The sequence below is a fragment of the Pinus tabuliformis genome, chromosome 5_1 (assembly GCF_031772625.1).
Source record: "Pinus tabuliformis cultivar Carrire ecotype Pingquan chromosome 5_1, CPIR1, whole genome shotgun sequence".
NCBI lineage: Eukaryota > Viridiplantae > Streptophyta > Pinopsida > Pinales > Pinaceae > Pinus > Pinus tabuliformis.
This window is the reverse complement of record NC_142305.1, coordinates 918,943,365-918,966,454: the sequence shown is the minus strand read 5'-3', so window position 1 is coordinate 918,966,454 and position 23,090 is coordinate 918,943,365.

Genomic DNA, 23,090 nt, shown 5'->3' with positions numbered 1-23,090 from the left:
TTTAGGGGTTTAGAAGCCCTTGGTTTACAGACATATGTGATTGGGGTTGCAGTGCCCAAATATGTCTATAACAGTTTCCCCCTAAAGCATGAGGTCGTAAATCTTTTGATGTCGGGTGAAATGCTTTATTATGAGGATCCGAGGTTTTTCGAACTGGAAGGTGACCTGTAATAAGATACAATACAATACATTATCTTCATAATATTTTCATGATCTAGCTGAAGCGGGCATTCCCATGCTCAACTTTATAAATTCATTTTCATGTACATAAGACAGACAATCGTCTGTGTGGCAAACTGATGATTTTGGTAGAACCATCATCCCTTAGTTTGGATGATTATTTGTGCAACTATGATGTACATTTGATGTCTTTATTTTCCTGAATATATTGCAGCCCTAATGGATGAAACTAGATCCGGGGTCTTCAAACTCGTTCAATCTTCACTCGAAGTACAAGTCGATCCATGTGAAAAGATGTTCTGATGTCGAACATGGAAAGACGTCACCTGATTACCAGCCATTGATGTAAGTTGTTAACAGGTGCGAGAGGAATCACCGATAATGATGATGACCCTCAAGGTACTACAGTACAATTCACGTGGTGTGGATACATGAGTCGATGTCAAACACCACACAAAATCTTTTGGTCGAAGGCCATTGATGTAAACCTGTCGCCGGAAGTGAGAAACTTGCCATTGAGGCATGCACTTCAAAGTATTGAAAGGGTTGTTCCTAAGTCGACTTCTTGGATAATGAGCTGATGTTTACAAGAAGTGACCCATCGTAGGAGGGCCTTGATGAATCCCACATCTACGACATGGAACAGAGCAAATGATTTTGTGGAGGTGAAAACGATCTGATGATACAAGGTTCAGGGTGGCGGTCATGAAAGAATGGAGCGTTAAGGTATTGCAGCGGATGAGGCGTTAGCTGGGTTGGTGAATTCTCTGAGTGACTTCTCTTGAACATATCAGTAACACTGGAATGGATTGGTAGCGTTAACCCAAAATGGATGGTACGGAGGACCAATGGTGATATGACCGGTGAACGGAATAACCCAGCCCGACTCAATCATGGTGATGGAGTGAAAGAGTCATGTTCAAGAGCGACCTGCTACCAATGAAGTTATTCAAGTTTTCTTCCCTTTCTCCCCAGTCATTGCTGACCAGTACCTCTTTATTTTTGTCAAGCTTGAGGAAGTTAACATATGCTTGTTCTATAATTTTCCCTTTGGGCAAACCTGTCGCTATGTTTTAACGAGCCTAGTGACAGTGAAACTCGTTCTTGTCTGCATGGACAAGTTTGTCGCTATTGTTTTAACAAGTTTAATGACAAAGATAACTCAGTCCTTTTCAATTTTAGAGAGTCTAAAAAGAGACGGAAAGGAAACTCCAGTAGTCTTTTTTCGTAATATAATCCATTAAGTCTGAAAAAGTATAAAATAATATGAAAGGGATGACTTTTCGATAGTTTTAACAAGCCGAACAAGAAAAACGCTCGATCTTTTTGTGTAATGATCCCTCAGGTCCAAAAAGATTAGAATATAGAGGAGGGATGGCACTTCCAATCACTTTAATGAGATAGAGAGGCCAATTTCTCGACAATCTTTTCATATTTTACGAGTCAGATAAAAAGAGCTTAAAGGAGAATCGTTTTTGAGGAACGAGTGATGTTTTTGGATAGCAACTGGTTCCAGTTAATGTTTGGAACTTTTCAATCACAACAGTGTAAAGAAGGTGGCTAATAGGATCACTCATCGCAATTTTTCCTCAAAAGGGTAAATAATCAAATGGAGGCATATGATCGGCTAAAAAAAAAAAGTGGAGGTGATGGTAAGAACATGACCAAGGTTCAAAAGCTGATTGCTATGCGATCGCAAAGATTATTTATCGAAGGTGGGTTCATTTTTTAATGAGCTTGAACTCTAGGGAAACATGTGCTCATTGCTAGGTTTATTTTTTAACGAGCTTGAACTTCGCGTAAACCTGCTCGTGCCAGTCGTATAATAAGGATGTCTCTCATTGGTAGGTTCATTTTTTAGGGAGCTTGCCCCATGCGAAACTTTGCTCCAGAGCCTTTTGTATGCAAGCTAGAAACGACCAACCTACGAGGTTAAAGGGTTGAGAGCCTACAAACTAAGAAAATAAGCCTACAAACTAAGAAAATAAAAGGTCATTTTTCACTTGCATGCAAAAAGGTTTGCATGCCCCCAGGTATAAAGAGAAGTAGAGTTTCTAGGTTACCATACGGAAGTTCTTGCATTAGCAAGATTGTTTTGTCCGCATTTGCAGACAAAACACTTCCTTGGCTCTGTCCATAATAGACAAAGGTGAATGGTGGGAATTTCCAATCACACAACCTTTGACGGGGGAATCATTTTCCAGTCTAATCCCATTTTCCTAACGGACAGGGGCGTCAGACTAGTCATATATCCTACGCAGAAACCTACCTTATATCTGGGGTTTTCCTACCGAAGCAGACCAGGGCACATGCCCCCTGGGTTTAGTCACATTCACTGAATCACTTGTGATCATCAGGTGGATGGACTAGAGGTTGATGAGACATTCCTTGTGCAAAAAGACCATTTAGGGATGGCATTTGACTAGTAGCTGTGTTTGAACCAGGGAATGAAAGCTGGTCAACTAGTTGGACCATTCTGCCTTCATATGGAAAACACATCACTCGAAAGAGTGAGGAAACAATATCTCCCATGATGTAAATGTAGTCACGCCCAAGGAGTATATTGTAATCCAGAGGTCCTTGGACTACCATTACGTTTAGATGAACGATTTTCCTTCTCAAAGTTATCAGCAAATTTGGAAGGATCCCTAAAGGTCGACTGGTTCCTTTGTTGAAGCCTGACAAATTTCGAATCTCAAGAAGAAGCGATGGCGAACCAAGCGCTTTCCAAGCAGTTGAGGAAAGGATACTCACAAAAGCCCCTTCATCTATGATAGTACCAGCCATGATCATTCTGTAAGCTTGTACTATGATTCAGAATGGTACATTAGATGGTAGGCGGGGTCTCCCTAGTAGATTCCAATTGAAGGAAATGACTAGATTGCTTGGAGGAGGGACCGAATAAACGACCGGATGAATCTTTGACGAACTTCCTTCCTGCGGTAAAGGAATGGGTAGATTTCCCCCATGTTCATCGGATTCTGTGTTAACAAAAAGAATTTGAACGGTGTCGTTCTCATTCTCTTTGGTGACTGTATCATCTAAAGGTGGACCTTTTGAAGACAAGACTGGGTCGACTGCCGTCTCGACCTGTTGACTTTGGTCCGGTGTGGACTCAGAGGGTTTATCTTCAATGATAGGTGCTTCGATTGACAACAAAGGTGTATCAATTGGATTTTCAACTAGCGATAGACTCGACAAGAGTTTCTTGTATCCAGGAGGAAGTCGCTGCGGTGAAGCAGGACGGTTATCCAAGACTCTTTTAGCTTCATCCAGGAAGGGACAACGGTGGAGGGCATGATTGTCTTCACACAGTTTACAAGGAAATTTAGATCTTCCTTTCTATCCATTGACTTCATTTTCACTAGTTGATGGTGTGCTCCCAACATGATCGTCAAAGGTTGAAGATACCGGATTGTGCAAGTGGGGAGACCAGTCTCTTAAGATCCACGGGATGCAAGGACAATCTCGATGATAGTGGTCTCCTTTGAAAATGACACATGGAGTTTTAGGTTTGGATGGTGCAGTGTGTGGATCTTTTCCAGGCGATGCATGGTTGCCCCCTTTTGCCATTGGCTTCTTCTTCTTCTTCTCCTTCCCTTTCTTCTTCTTCTCAATTACTTGGTTTTTAGTGTTACTAGCTTCACCAAGCGAAGAGGAAGAAGGAGAGGGAGAAACAAACGAAGTAGAAGGTGGGGGAGAAACTTCAGTATCATCTGGTTGCTAATTTGATTGTTGAGGAATTACGGTGTTTTGAACGACAGAGGTCGAGAAAAGCCATACTTGTAGGGCAATTGTGAGTCCTGGAAGGGACAATGTAGCCATGTGTGGAGCACCAACATCTCCTCAAGAAGAAAAAGGACTAAGATTCCCCCCAAGGGGAAATCCTTGATTGGTGGACTCCATTTTCTCAACCTAAGATCAACGTGGGAACAATGATGTTATTTCGATTAAAATAAATTTTATGACGCTTTGACACAACTTGCTTTTTCAATTTTTAAGAGTCGAGAAAAAGCTAAATATGACTCTAGTCGCCTTCAATATTTAATGAGCCTGAAGTGACAAGTGCTCAAATGGACCTTTTCTTTTAAGGAGTCTGAAAAGGAACGAAAGTGACTACTCTGGAGATCTAGACAGAGGGATTACCAAACCAATCACAAAACTGCAGAATACTTTTTATGGTATGACAGTAAATCTTCTCGAATGCTGTGTTCAGTGCATTGCGATCGATAGGGCGGCAGACACGGCTTCCTAAGAATAAAGGATATAGCCTATTGTGGTCTCCCAATATATACTCGATGGTATGTGGGAGCACAAGTCTGTACTGGCACTTGTCGTATCAAAGAGGAGTAATCACCCAACCTACGATGAAAATAATAGTTACCAGGCTTTACAACGCCATAATACATCTCTAGCCTAGACTTCTAGATGTTGTGCGTTAGGTTACAAAGCATTTTTATGTTCATTGAGGTTTATTTTACAGTTGATCTTTCTTAAGAAGTTTGCCTTTAAGGTTCATCGCGTGATGTAGATATACAATTCATAAACATGCAATCTAAGATGATAAACAATCGTTTACTTACTTTTAGCAATGAAAATCCTAGCTACTAAGGAAAGAGAAGTAAAATTCTTTCAACATAGAGCAGAGAGCACACACTAGATGCACTTTTCCTAAATCAATTTCTGCATGCAGTATAAATGAAAATGCACATGCATGTATTTGTTTTTTAGTTCCCTTAATGTGAGAATGACAAAAAGAAAACTAAATACAGATCTGAACTATTTTATTTCAAAGCAACAGTACTAACAATTTTTTCTTCAAAAAATGAAAGGAAGACTAAGACGACACTTTGCAATTTCGAATTTAAAACTGCTTTCGACACTTGAAATACTAATAATTCAAATCAAGTACAATGGAAAAAGTGTAATCGACTATCTAAAAGAGGAAGACTTTACGACACTCTTTTTCTTGACTGAAAACGATAGTTGCGACACTTTCAAATCAAAAGATGACAGTTCGATTAAGCTACTGTTTGCAAAGGAGAACTGTAAATGATGAAAAATACATAAAAAAAACATTCACAATTCTTTATCAATGGAGGCTGAATAATGTAAAGGAAGAGGGTTTCAACAGTGATATACTGATCATAGATAGCAAAACTACTGAATAAATCTGAAGACAATGAAGAAAAAACCAAAATTTGGAGGCAGAAACAGTCTTACTCAATCATCGCACCTGTAACACAGGGAAACAGGGATGCATCTCACTTGCAACACACGGGAGGTGCGATGCATCCAGGTTGCCAATGAGAGACAGTGCGATGGTCCAGGGATGAGACTGAGCTTGGTTTTCACTCACAGTTTGCAGCTAAGTTCAGGGATTTAAGCTGAGCTAATGATAGACAGTAAACACAAAGTATAGGGGCTGATCTAATGAGGTTATTTGAGTTACCACCAAGGCACTTAGGATGTTTGCAAGTCAAATGTTCAGTTCATAAACCAACTCGGAGATTGACTGAATCAGCATTGATCTACTTTGCAATTGCATAGAAACAACAGTTCGAAGGCTAGCTGGCTTAACTTCAGGTTCTGTCTATAGTTTATAAAGAAAACAACAGTAACAAAACAAACAAACTATTCGCTCCCCAGCGGAGTCGCCATTTTGTTATCGAGAAAACTAGTGTCCATTCAGAGCTGCTAGTCCCACTAAGATGGGTAGCTATCTTAGAAACAAACAAACCAAAGTTACTTGTGTTTTCCTTTATGGGAGATAGATGAGAGAGAAGCATAGAGTACCAACCGCAGTCTTTCGCTAGTCTCCTTGCTTGTTTCCCTTCTCCTTTGATAGAGCTTTCACCACTCCTTTCTCACTTGTCCCGCTTCAAAGAACACCTATAGAGTCAAAGCAACAAAATACCATCAAAGCATAGAGATCTATAACCATAAACAATATAGGATCAGATGTACATTAACCATGCAAATGCATATACAAATACAAGATTCAAAGATATACAAATATATGGAGGAAAACTCAAATAGCTTTATTGATAGAAGTAGTCGAAGAGAGGATTACAACCAAGCTGTCTGATCCAGCATCATCCTCCCAACATGAAAGCCCTCTTCACCTCATACAAACCAAGATCACCCAACAATACAATGTATCAAAGAGAAACCAACAACACTTACAAATTACAAAATTCCAGCCTCTGGATCTCTAGGATGAGGGATCCATATATAGATGTTTGTAGGAGAGTGAGTAAGCTTATGGGATTTTGATTAGTGTCATTTCACTGATAGTTGTTGGTTCCACTTGGAGATTTCATGATCTCTTACTCATCCCTGGGCGAATTCAGAGAGGCAAGTGTCATATAAGCAGTTTCTAGAAGATTCTTTAAGTTTCCACCTAGAAAACTGCTTCTGCCATTTTCTGCTCTCGCTCATCACACCCTACAGAAGGGCTTTTCAGTATGCATCGAACCCTTTGTGTGTAGCAGGTGAGATGCATTGCACCGTCAGCATGGTGCAGTCTGTATGGTCCAATTTTGACTAGTTCTGAGCAGCTTTTTAGGGAGAAATTACGGGAAATGATGTAATCAGTTGACCTTGATCCTTTAGGGTCTAAAACAACACTTTTAGGGGTTTATAAGCCCTTGGTTTATGGACATATTTGATTGGGGTTGCAGTGCCCAAATATGTATATAACAACAGTGACTGTTGGCCCAAAAAATTGCACAATGCAGTCCCTGAGCCTGCAGTCATTGCCAGCTGGAATTGCGCATTGCACAATCCCAACAGTCAGCAGTCAGCCTGGATTGCGCGTTGCGTAAAGCCAACAACTAGCTAGCCTCCCTAGAGAACCTAGACTACCTTTTGCGTAGTTCTGGCAGCCAGTCACCTAGCTTCCCAGAAGAAATTGCGCAATCTTGCCTATTGATTCCAAAGTATGTGTTATGTCATTCCCCAAATTTGCTTTCGTTTTCACTGACAGATTTCTTGCCATGCATGTTGCTTTCTCTCCAGATATTTTAGGTGTTCATCCACCTCTTAGTAGTACAGGATCAATGGCCTCCAAGAGAGAAAGATCAAAAGACGCTGACAAAAGTGCAACTGGAGCAACAGTTGAGCGAGTGTCCATATGTCTACCGATCTATGAAGACCAAGTTGTTTCTAGACAAGGACATCAAGCTGAAATGGAAAGAGGTCAATGAAGCATTTGCAGGCACTTTTGAGGAAGAACTCAAAGACTATCAAGTGTATGTGAACATTCACAAGTCTGGCTTGTACCAGATTGCATGCAGATACCCCGCATTCCCATGCGTGGACATGATACACTGGATCGTCTCTCACACTGATCCCGAGGAGATGACTTTGAGCAGTGTCAGCGAGATGAATCTTGCAAACTTATGGGCATAGGATTATGATGATATGTATCAGATGTCAGAGCCCGTGACTATCATGGAGACTCCATTCAACTTACCCAGCAGCAGTGCCAACTCCAGAGACATTCTGAAGAACTGGGTAAAGGAGCCAGCTCGATTCAGGTTCACACCCAACCAGATCTATAAGATGAAGATATTGCGGAAGGCATATCAATACTTGGTCATATTTGCATGTCGATTGTATGGCCAAGAAAGCACGAAAACCTTCCCACAGAGTTGGGTGATCGCGCTGGACCAACTGGCCAGAGAAGGAAAACCATGTAACTGGTCTGGCATGTTGGCTCATCAGTCAAAGGAATAGGTAACGAAGGCTCGAAAGTCACCCGAAGGTATGCAAGCAAAGATCTACATGTCCGCCTACATCTTAGATGCAATTTGTGCCTGACAGGAGTTCCCGGGCTTGGAGTGGGCATGGTCATTGATAGAGACTACTGTGAACACATATTGTAAGTTGTTGTCCGAATGCAGCTTCAGAGGAGTTATCACACGGATTTTCGATCATTTTGTCACTTCAGTTTACAAGATGATATTCGAACAAGATCCACCCTGCATATTGAAGGAAGCAATGGAGGCACTGATAAACATTGCTAATTGGTATGCGTCACTATCCGACACCTTCATACGAATGTTCAGCATGGAGAAGCTTCCACATGTTCTACCGAAGTTTGCCTTGGACATACTCGTCATTTAGGAAGTAGCATATCACATCTCGGCAGGATTGACAACTAGATTGCACCAGAAGAAGAAGGCACCTTGGCCCGCTCTTCCGTTGCGGATTGGGTTATATGAGATCCATAATTTCAAGCAAGCGGATGTCGAAGCAGAACATATGAAGAAGTATCCATTCGACCTTCAAAGTTACAATCCGCATGACCCACATTGTATTGTGAAAGATCACTGCACGAGAGTACAGTTCAACTGGATCGACGGGGCATTTTATTGGGCCGAGGAGGACCCATGGAGATATTGCTACAGTTTCTCCAGACCCATTGAATAAGTCAGCTTCAACTAATACATGCAGACAATGGATCTTTACTGGAAATTAAATTTTATATTGGGGGAAACACTATTGGACTATCATGAAACTCACATGAACATTATACACCCTCTATAACACTTGCATAGGCACTTGAGGAATCTAGATTGGAGGATGCAAAATTTTGAGCAACATCTCAGCATTCCTACAGTTGTAGGAAGAAATTTAGAAGATCCAAAACAACCCATTCAGGTTGCAGGCTCAGACTCATAACCCTCAGCATGATTGTGATATGGATATGGATTTTGATTTCCTTTGTTTTGTTACTCTTGTACAATACCAATTAGGCCAGTGTCTCAATTTCAGTTTGGATATTTTGTCTCCTTTAGCTCTCAATTGTCTCTCTCCTCCTTAAGGAGAGTTTATTTCTGGTTATGGTTTGGTCTCCCTTACGAGAGACTAACTTGAATTTTGTAATCCTATATGCAAATTCTATTTTTTACAATTAATATAATTCACTCGACAAAAAAAAACAATGAGTATTGTTGTGACCAAAATCATAAAATTAACCCCCAAATTAAAAGTGGTTCTCCAATAACAAAATCCTTTATTTTGAGGTTAAAATTGTAGTGTTTTTTAAACCACAACCTAAAATATATGATATTATTACAAAAAACCATAAAAAGGAAATTTATTTATTTATTTTTTTAATTAATTAATTATTATTATTATTATTATTATTATTTTTTATTTTTTATTTTTTTTTTAAATTTATTTTAAATTTATTTATTATTATTATTATTATTTTTAACTAAAACGGTTAATATATTGATAGATCAACGGTTGGGCCACAGCCTAATCCACTGACATTGCATGGAGGCATGAATACACAAATACATAATATGCCAAGCAGCGTTCCTTTCTTTTTTTGAACCAAAATGACCGAGAGTATGAAGTCGGAGTATTTGATATCTACGAAGTTTGGTCTACGCAGCGCTAATTGAGCTATGGTATGGCTGTACACACTGGTTCTTCTTAGTTTTTTTAAAAAAATCCTTGAGCCAGCCTGCATCCCTCATTGGCTTTGATGTCTGCTTCCTTGTTTGAGCTGCGGAGGATATGAAAAAAGGAGGAGGAGGTAAAATGAGCCAGGAGGCCTCGTAGCCTCTGGAGAGTATTGTTGAGAGCCAGATTGCTAAAATGCTCCTTTAAGTTTAATGTTTTTATCAAGAGTTCTGAGTCCCTGAAGACCTGAAGAGCTTTGTCCCTGTTCCTGTGTGATCTGGCAACCTCAAGAATCCCGAGAATTTCTGCCTGGTTGTTTGTGTTCTGCCCTAGTCCCCAACTGTAGCTGTCTATTCGGTAGCCATCCTGCTAGTAGACCACACCTCCTGTCACACGGAATAAGTCGATCTTGCGGACAAGATAGACCTTCCTAGAATCTAAAGAAGACGTAATGACAAGCAAACCAACCAGACACTATCTTTCTCTAAATATGCTTTTATAAACAATGGCAAACAAGTGTTTTTAGGGCCTACCTTAGGTCCAACGCAAGTTTGTGGATGCCCTCACTCCTTTGATCCAAATGAGCTCCTTTGTCGCGAATCTGCAAACACAAATAAGGCAAACAAATTAAATAGCACCTGAAAAGCCAATATCATAAAACATATTTAATATGAAAGTCAAGGAGTCCATGAAACAAATAACATAAGATACTTGTTGAGAAAAATGAGTTTGATTGTATTAATTCAAAAGAAGAAGAACTTTACAACCTTTTCCTTGACGCTGTACAAGCTCCTCCCAGGGTCCAGCAAGAAGTCTCCTCTACTTTGACAAGTTTCATTCACTCCTCAATGAAGCCAAAAAGGTATGTGATCTCTCCTCTTAAGCTCAACTAGGAAGTCTTGATTTCAACAACATTTACCCTAAAAAATGTTCAGCTTCTAACCTCTCCAGCAACCAGCCCAATGCTTGTATTTATAGTGCAATGGAGGGAGGTTACTAGGTCCTCCTTCAAAGGGATAGCTCCTCTCATCAAGGGATTAGCTCCTTCTCTTTTGGGATGCATGAACCACCTCAGTGCGAACAATCCACGTCAAAATCCCTTCTAGAATCCTCTAGAATTAACCCAAAGTGAGTTTTTTAAGATAAAACTTGCGCCTTTTGACTTTCACAGGGGTCCGCACCCACACCGTTAGGGACAAAGCGGGCAGGTCCGCAGTTTTTGTAAACAGAAGGTGCGGGACCGTAGGTGACAATGAGAGAAAGTGCGGAACCAGAGTTACATTGATTTTTAATGTCTTTCTCTCATTTCCAAAGCTTGACTTGAAGAGCTGAGGTCTGAGACTTGCTTAGGAGGACAATACAAGTGATGATAGACCCATACTGACTGCAAATAATCGTGGTGACGATATTTTTGTGTAACAGATTGCCCCCTAAAGTGCGAAGTCTGTAGTAGATGAGGATTTCATTGATCATTTAGGAAGAGTGAAGTACTTTATCATTTCGAGGATCATCTTGTGGAGAGCCCGGTTGGAACCTGTAAAAACATTCAATGCAAGATATATATATATGAGATCATATCATCGCTGAGGTGGGCATTCCCATACTCAGATCAAAACTGACTAGAAAAACTAACTACTGCTCTGATATAGGAATGATCTTGTAAAACATCACAAGTATAAACTCAGGTGGACACAGTATGGACGCAGCCATCTGTTTATGAATAGTCCATTATATAATGAATACAAAATTCCTTGCAGCCTGGATTGTGGAAACTAAATCCAGGATCTTCATTTCTACTTCCCGAAACAGTACGATTCTATCCATGCGAATGAATGTGTTGATGTTGAACATGGTAGAAACCACTTGATTACCAGTCAATGATGTAAACTGTTAACAAGTGTGAGAGAAACCACCAGTGATGTCAATGGCTCTCAAAGTACCCAGTACAATCCATGAGATGCGAATAAATGTGTTGATGTCGAACACGTCACAGAATCCTTTGATCGAAGGTCAATGATGCAACCTGTCGTCGAAGGCGAGAAACCTGCCATTGAGGCATGCAAATCTCAAGGTACTGACGATTTCTAGATCATCTTTCTAGATAATGAGCTGATGTCGATAGAAAGCGATCCGTCGTAGGCAGACCCACAACACGAAATCATAGATCAAGTTGAAGAAATTTAGTTGCAAGGACTGACTCAGGGATGGTCAAGATGGATGATAGATATTTTGTAGATGAATGGCTTATTGGCAGTGACCTCTTGAACACATAACGACACGACAGATGGTTTGGTGACAATTGACCCAAAGTTAATACCCAGAAACCGGCTGAAGACTTTCAATGTGGTTTGATCAACTGTTAGGCAAAGGATTTCCCAACCCAGGTGAATAAAAGTGTCATGTTCAAGAGTGGTTACAAAGTATGACAAACAAACTCATTTTTCTCTCTTTTCCCCCACCATTTATGGCAAGTACCTCTTTATTTTTGACAAGCTTGAGGAGGATAACATTTGCTTGATTATAAGCTCATCCTTTGATGAGTCCAACTTAGTTTAAATTCGAACCCTAAGAAGGAGTGGTTCGTTCCTGTTTGTAATTGAACAGGTCCTTTACTGTGAGATTTTAATGAGTCCAGTATAGGAGAAACTCAGCGTTTTTCAATTTTAGAGAGTCTGAAAAACTTAAGAAGACTCCAGGGTTGACCTTTTTCGTAAATTTGTCTCTCCCAAGCCCGAAAAAGTATAAAATAATACTTGAGAGAACTGCTTGATCTTTTACGACCAAGGAGTACTTTTCGTCATTAGTGCGCTTGATCCGAAAAAGTAAAAAAGCGATCAACGACACATCGTTTTATAACCGATATCGAATTTGAAACGACAAAAATCCGGCAATCTTTTCATGTTTTTACTGTCGGAAAAGAGCTGTAAGTGGACCGTCTTTTAATGCCGTTTTAACGAGTTTAAAGGAAGAACTCGGCAATATTTTCATGTTTCAGGAGTCAGAAAAGAGTTTAAAGGTGACTCTAAATGTTTTTCCGTCGAAAATGATAGATTTCGCCTGAATAATCTGTTATCCTGCACAAAAGAACAAACATTACTCATACCTGTTTGAAATGGATAAAAATGTCGCAAAAATACCTTTTCAAAGTGAAACATAAACAAATTTGCAATTTATTTACTCAAAAAACTTATAAAAAGGGCTTTCGTCAATTCATTTTTACCGTTTGAGTTTTGGGTGAGAAAATAGTGCTTTTGCTCAGAAAACTTCCTGTGAAGATTGCGGAAAATCCAACCGTCGGAATCAAACGCCGTCTTCTCTAGGTAATCCACATCATCCTACTCTTCATTTTTAACCATTTCAATTTTTGTTTTAGTCATTTATTTCATTTTTGGGAGGGTTTTTAGGCATAAAACCCGCGCGCGGGGGCCCGCAGGTTTACCACTGCTGGCCTGCGGACCCCGACTTTTTCTCCATTGGGAAAAAGCTCGGGGTCCGCACCTTCCATGTAGACAAAGTGCGGTCCCACGCACTGTGTCTAACCCGGAGGGTGCGGTCCCCGTCGCAAGGGTTTTTAACCCAAAAATTCTCAAAAATGGACCAATCAAAATAATTTCTAGCAATTTAATTTATCCTTATGCTTGATGCAGAGAGTACATCATGCTAGATTGGCGTGAACGAGAGCATGAGGACGTGGATGCTGCCGCATGGAATCATCAGCCTTCACTTGATGCTTTGAGGGCGTGCGGCTTGTACAAATTCTGGGCCATTCCTGGCATGAGGGCTCAGGTGGATTTCTTACAGTGGTTGGTTGACAGATGGAGCATACAGGACCAGTGCTTCTTCATTGGTGGCCACCAGCTCGAAATCGAGCCGGCGGACATATATTTCTTGACTGGTTTGCCTAAGAGAGGCGAAGACTTGACTCTGTTTGGGGCTAGGCCAGGTGGCCAGTCTGTCGATAGCCTCAGGCTAGAGTACTGCAACAGCCAGGCTAGAGACAAAGGGATAGACATAAAGACCATATCCCGTCCTGAACTCATGGTGATTGCGTTTACTGTCACCAGACTTTGCGGGGCTGCCGCATTACATATTGCCACCGGATCCCAGATGCGTATGGCAGTTGATTGCTTCCGAGGCACCATCTTCAACTGGTGCGATGCCGTGTTGGCCAATCTGAAAGGCCAACTGACCAGGGCCAAAAACAGACAACTAAAGACCTTTGGTTATGGGGCTTTGGTTATGAGTTTTGGCCTGGAGAGGGTTCCTATGCTGATCCCGCAGCACCTTACTGTTGGAGCTGGGCTTCCTCAAGAGCCCAAACTGATGCGATGGGTCGTAGTTATGGCCTGTCACCCGGACGAGAGGACAGAGGTTGCTCGATTCAAACATGAGTATTTCTAATGGCTGGAAAACCAGGTCTTTTCTATTCAGGACTTCCCTTATGCTGGGATAGATTTTCGTGGTGACCCAGACATGGTTCTTCCACCAGGAGAGCAGTGGGATGATTCAGGTAAAATCATTTTCAACATTTTTCCTATTTTAATTTTAATTTTTTAATTTTTCCATCGTCTCAAAACTGATAGCAAAAGTTTCAAATGCAGATGTGGGTCCATAGCAACCAGCCGCTCTCCGGCCTTACGAGAGGAAGCAACCAGTTGCACCCGCGCCAGCCCCACAGGACGAATCAGCAGAGGTTTTGGCCGAGTTGGAGGGTCATCTCAAGCACTTGACAGGAGATATTCCGGAGACCACTATAGATGACATTCCTCGTCGACTTCAGCGCTATGTGATTGGGGTCCGAGGACCTTTTAGGAGGTTCCTTTGCAAGGTGGCCCGTGCAGTGGTTTCTTATAGAGATCATCACCAGTGATAGGATGATCGCCTATTGTGGGCACATGTGACATTTTTGTTTTTTGTACTTATCATTTTTGCCGATCATAAGGTGTTTTTGAACCTATGATCGAGGACGATGTATTTTTTGACACACTCCTATATATATATCATTATTACCGACTTATCTTGTAAATCATTTTATGAAATGGTTTTAAATTTACATGTATGATTATTGCAAATGGCTATTTAACATTCGAGAAGCAATTGCATCTGCTAATGTATTTAAAGATTTTGGAATATGCTGATATTCAATATAATCAAATTCACGTTCCAAGAGACGCACTCTAAAAAATAATCTTAATAACACTGGATTTCTAATGGCATACACTCTATTAAGCTGTAATACAACGAGTTCAGAATCTAACCTCACTATCAAACTCCGAATCCCAAATGAAATAGATTCAGATAATAACTCAATCACTGCACTATACTCGACAATGTTGTTCGTTGTTTGACCGAGGCTTACCCCATGCATAGATACTAACTCGTCAGAAGGCGAATAGATAACCCAAGCTGCGGAAGAGATGTTCTGTGTATTACGACAAGCACCATCAGCGAAACCAATGTATGTTTGGAGAGGCATCGACATCTGCAATATCAAGAGTAAAACCAAGATAAGCAGGAATAATGACGAAAAAACACTCTCTAAGCTAAGCACACTGTTTAAACTTAAAACACACCAGCTAGAAAGAAAAACTATCCTAACTAAAAATCTCCATACCCATCCTTTAAGCATAATACCTCTTCAAGTAAAGGCCATTTCTGGGTTTACCCAAAGAGTCCTCGTCAAAGTCTACCAATTCATAGGCCCCTTTGGCTAGCTTTCGCTTGACAACATAGGGACCATGCCACATAGGAACGAATTTTCCAGCGCCTAATTTATCATTAGCTTGATCATAAACTAAGACTAGATCTCCTTCCGAAAAATTTCGAGGGGTCACATTTCGATCATACTGAGCTTTCATGCGTTTTGCGTGAGTCTCGATCACCAATGCAGCATCACGTCGATTCTCATCTAATTGAGCCAAGTATAACAAACACTTTTCCTCTTCGGAAGTGGCTGGAAGTAACTCGATGGCCATTTGCAGTGACGGGATTTCGCATTCAATGGGTAACACAGCTTTCAGACCATAAACTAGTTGGAAAGGAGTGAACCCTGTTGATGTTTTTACTGAAGTTCGGTACGCCCAAAGCGCTGAAAATAGAATGTTGTGCCAATTCGACCGATGAATCCCAATGATTTGTCAGATCATGATAACCAAAACTTTGTTGATGGATTCAACCAGACCATTTGCTTGTGGATAATAAGGGGTTGAACTATCGTGACGTAAACCAAGCTGGCCTGTAAGTTCGGTCATCATAACGTTTCAAAAATGACGCCCATGATCAGTGATTATCGCTTGCGGGACACCAAACCTAGCAATTATATGATTGAACACAAAAATTGCAACTGTCTTGCCGTCTGCCTCAAATGTAGGCATCGCCTCGGCCCACTTGGTAAAATAATCTACCGTAAGGATGATATACACATGCCCCCCGGCCGAGTGAGGGTTACATGTAATAAAATCAATACCCCATTTGGCAAAAGGACCAACGGCAATTATAGGGTGGAGAGGAGCAGGTGGAGCGTGCATCTTTCGATAAAAAATTTGGCAATTGTGGCATTTTTGGACCGCCGTAATAGAATCTTTAAATAAAGATGACCAGAAGTAGCCAGCGCGCAATATCTTTTGGGTTGTGGCAAACCCAGACATATGACAACCACACGCTCCAGAGTGACAGTCATTTAGAACCCTTTCAGCTTCCTTGTGAGTTAAGCAACGTCGAAAAACAGAGTCCGCCCCACGGCGATAAATAGTATCTCCAATAATCCTGAATTGACTGGAATCAAATTTTTCGACGTTCTGACCTTGAAATTTCTGGCTGAAAGGATTGGGTCTGGAGATAAACGATGATATCCCATACCACGGATCTAAAGTGCTGATTAGAAACAAGGATTCGTCCGCAATGGGTTCCTCCGCCGCAGTTTCCATGTCAGCACGCGGGAAGTCACACATTAACTCCGCAAAAACTAAAGATTTCTTAGACTTAGACTTCTCAAATTCCAAGTCGAACTCCTGCAGGATAACAATCCATTTAGAGTACTTGCCCCCTAGCAATTGCTTGGTCAAAATGTAGATCATAGGGTTGCAATCCGAAATTACTGTAGTTTTACGTAGTAAAATGTAGTGATGAAAACGTTGGACAGCTTGAATAGCTGCCAATGCCAATTTCTCCACATGTGAGTATTTTAGCTCAGTTGGATTTAAAGTTCGACTAAGGTAATATATCACATGTTCAGTTCCGAATTCATCTTCCTGAACTAAGACCATTCCAATGGTGGAATGAGAGGCGGCGAGATACAAGAAGTAATCCTGGTTGTAGTTGGGAGGATGCAACAACGGTGCATGGGTCAACGCGTTTTTGAGTGCATCAAAATATTTATGAGCTATCTCATCCCAATAGAATGGAGTATTTTGCTACAACAACCGGGTAAAACCCTTTGTGACCTCGGCGTAGTTAGGAATGAATCGTCGTAAAAAGTTTGCTTTCCCTTGCAAACTTTGGAGTTGGCAAAGACTCGAAGGAGGAGGCAATTTGATGATAGCTTCGACCTTCGAGGGATCAATGCAAATGCTGACTTTCGAAACTAAAAACCCCAGCAATCGACCCGTTTCTATACAGAAGACACATGTGTGTGGGTTCAACCGAATCCGATAATGCCTACACCTCATAAAGATTGCTCGTAAATGGACGAGGTGATCAGCTCGATGTAATGAATGAGCAGGCAAGTCATCGAGATAGGGTTGCACAATGTGCTTGATGTCATGAAACGCATAAGACATCGCCCTTTGAAAAGTTGCTCCGGCATTCTTAAGCCCAAAAGGTAACTTGCAATAAGCAAACGTCCCCCATGGACAAATGAAAGCCGTTTTTGGTTGATCGGTAGGTAGAATATTGATTTGATTGTATCCGGAAAAACCGTCCATAAAGGAGAATATTTCGCTGCCGGCACAATCATCAATAATTTGATCGATATAGGGAGTTGGGTAATTGTCCTTTGGACAGGCTCGATTAATGTCCCTATAGTCGATGCATATTCTTATTGTTCCCTGCTTTTTGTTAACCGGAACAATATTCGATACCCAATCTGTTAACGGGATCGGATAAATGAAACTTGCTTTCAATAATTTTTCAACTTCTACTTTAATTGCAGCAACTTTTCGTGGATGAATCTGATGCAAACGTTGCCGGATGGGTTTAGCGTCCAGGTAAGTCTTGATCTCATGAACAACAATCGCAGGATCAATTCCTGGCATTTCCTCATAGGACCAGGCAAACACGTCGCGAAATTCTTGAAATAGGGCCTTATATAGCTGAATTTCGTCATCTGTACACGAGGCACCTATATGAATGTTCTCAACAATTCCGGGCTTAACCGAAATGTCAACAGGAATAGTTCGAGAGATTTTTCCCAAATTTAACTCTGAATCAGGATGTTTCATTGGATTCTGAGGTTCCTTGACATATTCAGTCGTAAAAACTGATAAGAAATCATTTTCAAAATGATCATCCTCGGGTAAAAACGAAGATCTGTGATGGAGATCTTCCCATGGTAAATCATCTACACATAGGATTTCGCGAATTTGCTCGTCAGAGTGAACAAGTTCAGAAAATGTGATTAAATCCGAGTTTGATGTGAAAAGTGATTCCTCACGGACCACATTCATGAAGTCAATTTCGGTTGAAGATGGGTCGGTAAACGATTGCACGACCTCATACGCAATTTCATATGGTCTCAAAGGCATGACATCACGAAATGAGTCTATCTCAGATTCAGAAGGAATGATCCAAGGATCATCATAAACAATGTTTTCTGACGTAATCATATGAATGGTCGCAAATGAAGACGATGCGTTGATCGGAGCAAAAGGAAAAGTTCCCAGTAAACCGACATCTTTAACTAGTCCTACTCCAACATCCTTATATGGGATAGTCGTTTTACCGACATGCTGAATACTCTCAGAAGAGGCTGGGTCGGATGAAAAGTAAGCCAGCTGGTCTATTGTTATGATATTTCCATTATGTGGAAACTTTATTACTCGAAAGACCGATGAAACGACCACTGTCATAGTGTAAGACCAACTTCGACCCAAGAGAAGGTTGTAATCTAGAGGGGCATCAACCACCTCCACATCTAGACTAACGGTTTTTCCTTCAACCGCTATAGGCAAATCCTGTAGAATGCCAAAAGGATGAAACCCACGGCCATCAAAGGCCTTTAGAATCGTCGGGGATTGGTTTAGCGAAGGAGAACCAAGCGATCTCCAACACTGTATCGACATAATACACGTTGAGGCTCCCTCATCAATTACAGTCTGATGAATAGGCCTGTTTTTGACTATCACTGGAATCTGGAAAGCCATTTGATGAGGCAAATGCGGTGTACTATTTTCTAGATCGAAAATTATTAGATTCGAGTCCTGAACATCAACAGCTCCTATTGCCGACAAAAGTAATTTACGTTGTGCTGGACATGATTGCAACACTTCCAAAGCCGACATTGCTGAGGGTGAAACAGCTAAATCCTCAACAATGTTATAATTCTGAGCCGCTCTCGCATGTGGATTGAAAGCTGACTTTCGAAGTATACCCTTGGCGGGCGGTTTGATTACCAAGTCTGGATTAGGTTTCTCGATCTGTAGTGGATCGGAACCGGGAGCTGAGGTTGATGGATTAGAATGAGAAGATTCTGCTTCTTTACCATCAACAAGACTTTTACTACCATAATCTTGTGATCGAGTCGCAATCCTAACATGGGACATCATCAGGATGGGTTCTTCATTGGCACTCGAGGATGAACCTATCATCTTACTGTCTTGAGCTGGAAAAGGATCCTTCAAAACAACAGGAGTTTGGGAACCTTTGACAATCTTCGCAACTTCTGCACGATGAGGGCAATCTCTTGTAAAATGTTCATCGTCACAAATGAGACAAGGATAACGAGGTTTGCGCTTTTCATCATTGGATTCCGCCTTTTCAGGTTTCTCCTTTGAACTTTTGTCCGTTTTATTCTTCTTCTTTCCTTTCTTCTTCTCACCGGATTTTGATTTGGCTGTAGATGACTCTACAACGTGAATATCGGCGGAAATCTCTGCAGAAGAATCTCCTGTTGGGGAATCGGGCAAGGTTATGATAGGAGAAGAATTCTTGGAAGACTTCTTCTTACTTTTAGTGTTAACCATACCAATCATACCATCGGCGGTATGAGATCCCGAAGGAGCTGCAGCGATTTGATTTTGCTTGAGAAGATCCGGGATTTTCTCGTGTAACGTACCTGACTGAGTATAGACCAAGTCAAGGTACTGTGCTTGAGCAATTACTTGCTCCTCAGTAACAACTCCGGCTTTAGCAACATCTTCAGTGATCTTTGGCAACAAAGATTTTACAAACCACTCGGCCAAAATTTGATCCGGAATAAATACCTTCACTAAATGCCGTCGACGTCTCCACTCATGAATATGATCTGAAATGTAAGTGGATGTCGATTGTTTTAACGAAGTTAACAATTCCGTGCCATTGTCATATCGGATTGGCAACTGAAAATGAGTTAAAAACGAGGTATCTAACTGACTAAATTTATAAAAGTTGCCTCGCGGTAACTCAATGTACCACTTGGCCGCGAGACCATTTAGAGTGCGCTGGAAAAGTCTAAGACGGATTGAATCATCTGAAATGGAGTTAGACGCACACCAGAGGTGGTAAGTCATCACATGGTTCGACGGGTCCTCTCCTGATTTACCTTCGAACTTAGGAATGTCACTGGGCAACTTATTCGGCATTGGTGGCCAAAACGGAAGATAATTAATGGGATCGTTCATTAGGCACGAAAAGTCAGGTAAGTCCAAAGTTTCGATAAATGGTAACTGCCGATTAGGATCATTAAAACTCTGGGTCATGAGACCAGCCCCAGGAGGAGGATATCCAGGATAACTAGGAATAGGGATTGCATTTGGGATATTGTATCCTCCCGGAAAACTAGGATTAACCAGACCGCACTGGGGTTGTTGAGGTTGTTGATATGTGTACCCAGGGTACGGTTGATATTGATAGATTGGATGCTGCAAAGCAGGACCGAATTGGTACTGTCCCTGGTACGGTTGATAAGTAAATTGTGGTTGACTTGTGACAACCGTACTTGAACCAGGTTGTCCTACAGGCATCTGAACCGAAGTTTGAATCGTAGATCCAGACGGTGGTAAAGATGTCTGAGGAGTAGATACAGGAACAGTAGAAACCGGAGCTATCGATATTCCAGAAGTAGGTGGGGTAGATTGAACAGATGTTGCAGCAGTTGTAGCAGTCGTTTGAGGTGAAGTACGAGGTGTACTAGGCCCAGGCTGAGAAACTACTGAAGGTACAGAAGTTTGAATGTTAGACTGGACTGGTTGCTAGGGTGTACCAGAAACCAAGGGTTGTCCAGTTTGAGATGACAACTGTACATTTGGCTGCAACACCTGTTGACTTTGCGATGGATCCCACACTATATTCATTCCAGGGTACTGACCCATAACAGGTTGAGAATACTGAGGACTTTAACCGGGTTGAGGGTAGGATTGATAATTGAAAGGTAAATTTCCCATTCCTTGAACATACGTTTGACCAGAGGGTGGTTGGAAACCTTGGTTCGAGTACTGACCTTGGGGTTGATACCCTTGAGGCACGTATTGATACTGGGGTTGACCTTGAGGTATAAATTGATACTGGGGTTGACCTTGGGGTACATATTGAGTTTGGGGTTGACCTTGGGGTACATATTGAGTCTGGGGTTGACCTTGAGAAACGTACTGTCCCGTAGGTATGTACTGTCCTTGAGGTTGCCCCCAGATGCAAATTGTGTACCTTGAGGTTGCCCCCCAGGCGGTAACTGGCCACCTTGGGGTTGAGGATTGGGAATAGAACCTGACATCATAAGAATGTCTTCTACGCTCAACGGCTTAGTACCATTGCTTCCAGTTAATAACCCTTGCTCAATGGGTTGAGGAGATGCTCCCGAAAAAGTACCAGAAAGTGACTGATACCCGGAGGGAATAGAAGGACCGCCGTACAAAAAGGATTCAGGCGATTGAGTAAACATGGATGACTGTCCTGACATATTTACGGGAGTATAAAAACCTCTAGGTGTTGGGTGATAAGGAGCACGAGGTGGTGAAAAACTTAACCCTGAGCTTTCTGAGAAATTAGTCAAAGAAAGATACCAAGTACTGCTCCTAGGTGGACTGTAAAAAATTGATTCACGCTCCCTTAGCTCAATAACAGGTTGATTTTCAGGGATAGGGATGCCTACTTCTTCTTCTGGAGCAAGTTCTTCATTAGCAATAAGTCCATAAGGAAGATCTTGGGTGATTACTCTTTCTACCCTAGGTGAACCAGGACCACTAGAAGCTGGAGAAACAAACCCTGATGTCGGAGTAGCAACAAATTCACTTTCAGGCTCGGATATTTCAGGTTCCTCACCTATATCACTAATAGATGAAAAACTACCAGTAACTTTGGAAACAGACACTGACTGTGGATTATAATCTGCTACTAACGGTTGAAAATCAGGATGTACTATCAAAGAAGATTCTCCTTCTTCAGGTGACCCAACTCTACTGTCTCTAGGAGTTACGAGGACTTTCAAGCCTTCAAGCTGGCTCGGTACTTCCTCAGGAGGTTGGCCCCGAAGTCTACGGGACTTCCTCAGTAACTCATCCATGTTTACAAACTCAGGAGATTGGCCCCGAAGTCTACGGGACTGCCTTGGTAATTCAGTCACAGTTAAAAACTTTTAACTACTTCACACGCAAACAAAGTAAAATCCCAATGAAAAACAACTAAAGTATCTAAAGAACCAAACAAATTTGAATCACACGCCTAAAGAATCTAGGAGATCAAACACACACAAACAGTAACTTTCCATACTGAAAACACTAGTTGGTGATGAAATCCAACATCGCAGAGTTCAATACAGAAATGGCGGTTGGAACAGTTACCCCGGCAACCTGCTTAATGAATAGACTGGCACAAGTTCCTCCACTTAACCGTCTCGAGTGAAGAGAACCCCCCAGAAAATCCAAGTGAGTCTAGCCGACGTCTGCTCTAGGTACAGTGGGATCTTCCCACCACTGTCACCTCAGGAAGAGTCCTAAAGAATATGGCCACTAAGGTTACCAACTGAAACAAATATACCTGGGGGAACAGTCTACGATCCGATATGCACGCAAGGGCAGAGTAGCAAGCTCAATCCCCTTGAAGGCTCCTTGACATAATCTAAGGTTTACCAACAAGTGACCCCAAGCTCCTCGACAATGGTTAATCCGAGGTTTACCGTTTTTAATACGTGAATATCTAGCATCGTTCCCAATGAGGAAGGATTGATTCTGACACTGGTTCAGACATGATCTCGTGCTTCTCCTTTAAGAGGAGCTTTCCCAGAGCATAAATGCAACAATTGGATTTCTTCCCTACCACAAGATACAACTACTTGTTTGTTTTTATTGTCTTGGAGAGTGAAT